We start from the raw sequence: 6,000 nt of genomic DNA on the forward strand, positions 1-6,000 counted from the left end.
AAAAAAAAAATTCTGGCTAGGCCAATCACACCGTGTATAGAGTCGGTGGGCGGGGCTTAACATAATGATGGCGGAGTTGCGACGGTTCCACGTGATTTCCCTGCTACTCGAAAACAAAGAAGATGGCTGCTGCTGCTGGCAAACAGCGGTCTTTCAAATCGGCTTTGGCCGCGACTCTGGAAGACTTGGAGTTCAGCTTTTCTTTGAGAAAAGAACAAAGAACGGCACTGAAGTCATTCCTAAAAAAGGAAGATGTGTTTCGGAGTTTGACCGACCGGATATGGCAGAAGTTGAATCTATCAACTAGCGTTGCTCTGATTGGTTGTAGCGCTATCCTATTGCGTGCAGAGGGAATTTGAAAGACAACCGTTTATCTCGCCCCTCGGATTGAGCCCTGCCAATGGTGTGTCCTTTAGCTTGTCAGGCTATAAAGGACATCAGCTCAGGACATCAGCTCAGTTACACCACACCCCATCCCCCAGAACCGACTATGGACTAGTAGAAACGAGTCCTTCATGTGATCCAGACTCTGTTCACGCTCTGCTGCACGAGCACAGCAAAGGCACAGATGATTCCAGTACACATAGAGCGTGATAAACCGAACCGAGTTCAGCCAAGCAGCCATAAAAAGCTCTGACGCTGCAGTTTCCAGAGAGGGGGGGGGGCTGTTCTGATCTGCTGTAATTACAAGTTTTCCATGACAGAGACCAACTCGGCAAAGCAGAACCTGAATTGAATGCTGTGATAATACATTATGAAAAACGACTTATCATTAAACATCGTCCAAGGGTTTTCAGTTAAACATCCCACTCCTCGGCTCTGCAGTTATTTCTTTTTTTCTTTTTTACATCTGAGGAATTCTGTTTTTCTTTCGACTCATCATCAGTGTGAATAGACCTCATGAATTCTCGCTGATGCCTCACTTCCCCCTGAGGAACGACTCTTCATCTTTATTTCCCCCTCTCCGCTCATTGTGCGTTGTTGGACTATTGTGCTGCGGAGAATCTTTTTCTCCTGAGCCAGACAGACAGGCAGACTGCCCTGCACACGCACACACGCACACACACACACACACACACACACACACACACACACACGCACATGTTTAATCTACAGAGACAGCAGGAATGATGGGAGTGGGAGAAAATGAGGTGGAGACGAAAAAGGGAGAGCAAAAATCTGAGAAAAACAAAAAACTCTGACCTACTACAGAGGCCTTTGGTTTGTTTTAGACAACAAGTCCATTGGGTTCAACATTGAGGGGCTTGAGATCTCCAACTATCTAGGGAGGTCCCGGGACATGTCTGCATGTTTTAAGAAAAGGGACAAAAACATCAAAAGAATTCTAGAAACAAAAACTTAGAGAGACAAAAACATTTCAAAAAGCGACAAGAACCTCGGAAAAAAAACTCAAAAATAGATGTCAAAACAACGTCAAAAGGCTACAAATATCAGAAAAGGCGAGAAAACATTTGGGAAAAGCACCAAAAAACTCGAAAACGAAAGGCAACGAAAACTTTGATTTGAAATAGTCCAAAAATTTCCCAGAAAAAAGCTAAGCAAAAACGTCCATTAAAGCAACGAAATAAGTCGAAAAATCTTGGATTGTAAGAGGGTCCCCCTCCCGTTTATTACGCCTATGAATATGTAAGTTTTATTCCTCCAGCCCTTGCACAATGAGATATTGCACAATAACATATTGCACAACCCCAATAGCCTACGTATTGCACAAATGACACAATGCACTGACATAATGTGCTTCCCTAATAGCCTACGTATTGCACAACTAACATATTGCACAACCCAAATAGCCTACATATTGCACAAATGACACATTTCCACATAACCTATGCAGTAGACAATGACATATTGAACATTTTTGCTGAATGTGTCGTAGGTCAACAAAAAGTAAACAGTAACAAAAACAAAAAACTTGCCGTTTGCCTTTTATTTTTTAATTACGTTTAGGCAACAAAACAACTTAGTTAATGTGGAGGTGGGCGTGGTGTGCAATCAGCTGCAGTGGAGAGAGGTGGGGGGGCGGGGGGGCAATGCCAGGTGAGTTGATTGTCTCATCTGATTGCTGTTGTACTAATTAAACCCTCCCTTTATATGCAGGAGCGTGCTGGCGCTTCAGATGACTGCCACACACCACGGAGACAGGACACTGGGCTGTGAGCTATTGTTTGGTTTGTTCTTTGTTAAAAAATGTTGTGCGCAATGTTTATATGTTATGTAATTGTGTGATTGTTCCCTGTAATTTGGGTATTGTTTTATGATCAGATTTTTATTTGTGTTGTAAACAGGGCAACATCGGAGAAGAGAGCTTTGCTCTCAATGGTCCTCCCTGAATAAATAAAGGTTATAATGTTAAACGTGTGTGAGCAGTCGGAATAAATACTGCTGCTTGGTCTTGTCTGTCTCGGCAGTGATTTGTGCTGAGGGGTAACCCGCAGTGGTAGCGAGTCCTACTACAGTTATGTTTAGAAAAAAATGGTGGTTTGGGTTAAAATCAGACTTTCCTTCACTTACGGCTACGCACGTGACTTTGTTTGTTCGGGTTGTTCTGTGAATGTAAAAAAAACTGTTTCCTTAGATTTTCAAATGGGACACGAACCCAGGTGTCCTGGGTGAAAGTCCTGTGTTTGTTATATTACAGCCAGTGGTAGTCTAATGTATTGTAGTGGGTATTCTGTACTGTATATTGGCCAGAATCTGCCTTTGGGGGAGGAAGGGCCATATCATAGTGGGGGGGATCTGGGTTTTGAGCATCAACAATTTCATTTCCTGTATTCTGATACATGTTTATGCACCAATTTATGGTGGAAATACCTTTATTTATCCTATGTTAATAAGAAAAACCCAGATGACAATTCAAAATATATCAAAAATATAATGCAAAGTATGTTGTTGCGTGTCATTGGGCATATACCTGTGTATCACAGACTACACCAGCTGAATAGAAACGCATATAAATAGCGTAGCTCCCTTTTTATTGAGATTGTATTAATCTTGGATATAGTATTGATATAAACTGCCAGTGCTGGTGGATTTGCATCCCATTTGATATCACTGACATTTCCAATGTCTTGGAAGTTGACCCTTGTGTTGTCTTCCCGTCGACCGTTCAACTTTTAGATTTTCTCGGTCAAAATTTTAAATTAAAACTTCTTTGTCTAAAGTTTAGAATTTTCTTTCCATTTTTTTGGCACTTTTTTTCGCCATTTTTTGCCTGCATTTTTACAGCTTTTTCTGACATTTTTGTCACTTTTTTCAACGTTCTTTTGTTTTTGTTTTTTTCTTGAAAAGCTATAAAATTTAATAAAACAGCCAAATTCAACAAAAATACAGAACTGATTTATTTTACTTGTGAAGAACGGAACCATCCATGTTATTTTCAAAGACGTTTGAAAGTACACGTGTTACAACAAAACAAGTTCCTTCCCGAAGGCTATTTTGCAGAGGCACCGTGCGAAGCTAAGCGCCGCCCACACTGATTGTGATTGGTTTAAAGAAATGGCAATAAATCAGAGCACGTTTTCTCCCACCCAGGAATGCTGTGTGGACTCGCCAGACCTTCCTCCGCAGTGCTGTGGAGGAAGGTCTGGCAAAAGCGAGAAGATTGCCTGACTGAGCCACACCTGTCCCTCATTCCCTCGTTAAGCCCCACAGGGTGATCGTCGTTCCTGTCCGCTTGCTGGAAAATAAGGTAAGGTAGCCACACAGGTGTTTTTGTCACAAATTGACCCAGGTGTAAGAGCATTTAGTCTTCTTCTGTGGAAGTGAATGTAGAGATTGTTACCTGGAGCTGAGGATCACGTGATTTGCTTTGTTACTTTGGAAAAAGTTTGAGTCTTGAGTTCATTTTGAGTGGAGTTTTATTTTGTTTTTGAGGGGAACTTTGTCAACAGTTAAAGGTCCCATGACATGATGCTCTTTGGATGCTTTAATATAGACCTTAGTGATCCCCTAATACTGTATCTGAAGTCTCTTTTATATAGACCTTAGTGGTCCCCTAATACTGTATCTGAAGTCTTTTATATAGACCTTAGTGGTCCCCTAATACTGTATCTGAAGTCTCTTTTATATAGACCTTGAGTGGTCCCTAATGTACGCATCTTTGGTGATTTAATCTTTTTCATCATAGAATTTTATACATGGGCCTTAGGTGGCCCCCCTATTACTGTATCTGAAGTCTCTTTTATATAGACCTTAGTGGTCCCCTAATACTGTATCTGAAGTCTCTTTTATATAGACCTTAGTGGTCCCCTAATACTGTATCTGAAGTCTCTTTTATATAGGCCTTAGTGGTCCCCTAATACTGTATCTGAAGTCTCTTTTATATAGGCCTTAGTGGTCCCCTAATACTGTATCTGAAGTCTCTTTTATATAGGCCTCAGTGGTCCCCTAATACTGTATCTGAAGTCTCTTTTATATAGGCCTTAGTGGTCCCCTAATACTGTATCTGAAGTCTCTTTTATATAGGCCTTAGTGGTCCCCTAATACTGTATCTGAAGTCTCTTTTATATAGGCCTCAGTGGTCCCCTAATACTGTATCTGAAGTCTCTTTCCCATAATTCAGCCTTGGTGCAGAATTACAGCCACTAGAGCCAGTCCCACAATGAGCTTTCCTTAGGATGTCTGTAGCTGTTGAGGAGCTATCCTTATGACCTCTTAAGGAGCAAGTTACCAGATCGGCCCATCTGAGCTTTCATTTTCTGAAAGGCAGAGCAGGATACCCAGGGCTCGGTTTATACCGATCGCCATTTCTAGCCACTGGGGGACCATAGGCAGGCTGGGGGAACTCATATTAATGTTAAAAAATCTCAAAGTGAAATTTTCATGCCATGGGACCTTTAAAGGCCCTGGACATCCACACAGGTGTTTTCAGGCTGATTAGACCTCTGTCCAGGTTGAAGGTGGGCTGGAGCTTAAATGGGAATTCATTACGTCACAAATTTCATCTACCAATAAGATTGAAAGGTGTCATGTGTCTTGCCCTAACAGGTGAAACAGAGCTAACTGGAGGCTCAGGAAGATGTCAATCGATCAGTTTATACACCCCCAACAGAGTCCTGGAAAAAGGCCCAATCAGCCAAGTGTGTGGGTGTCCAAGGCCTTTAACCTTCATCGCCATCACCATCTTCAAGAACAGCACCGTCGATCAGCGCCATCATTCAACAGTGAGTGACTCAACAAACAGAATTCAGAAAGTACATATTGAAAGGTCCCATATTGTAAAAAGTAAGATGTCCATGTGTGTTGTGATTATAAAGCAGGTGGAGGTGCTATATAAATACTGTATAAGTATCAAAACACTCAATCCACAGAGAAATGCAGACAGCCCGTGTCTAAATAAACTGTGTCTTTAAACGTGCCGTCAGGACTTCTGTACAGTTGTGATGTCACAATATATATATTGGTAGAAAGTGCCGCTATAGAGCCGTAACAGTCTTTCCCTGGCTGCAGTGACGGTGCAGAGATGCCAAGAGCGCAGACATGGAAAACCCGGAAACGCTGACCAATCAGATCAGACTTGGTTTTTGCAGGAGGGGGGGGCTTAAAGAGACAGGCGCTAAAACGGAGCGTTACGGAGGTATATTCAGACAGACGTATCAGAAAAATGTGTTTTGAACATTAAAGCATGCAAACATGTTCTTTTAGAAACATAAAATACAAGTATGAACCTGCAAATGAAAGACTGTCCTCCCCTGAAAACCACCCCCAGAGGTTGTTTGTTTAGGCAGCAAATACGACTTGTATTTTCATCTATAGTTGTGGCGCCCTCCAGTGGCCGTAGTAGTTATGATGGGAGCAATGCCGGTAGTATAAGAGCGCTAACATTTCCGTATAAGAAGGCAGGTTGGGGTGGTGAATGGGTCATACAAACAGGCGAGCGGAGTCCCACTTTGAAAATAAAAGTACACCGATGGTGACTTTAACTTTATGGAACAATACGTCACAATACGTCACATTCTTTGTCACGTGAGTAACTTTCAG

The sequence above is a fragment of the Perca fluviatilis genome, chromosome 9, assembly GCF_010015445.1.
Source record: "Perca fluviatilis chromosome 9, GENO_Pfluv_1.0, whole genome shotgun sequence".
Lineage (NCBI taxonomy): Eukaryota > Metazoa > Chordata > Actinopteri > Perciformes > Percidae > Perca > Perca fluviatilis.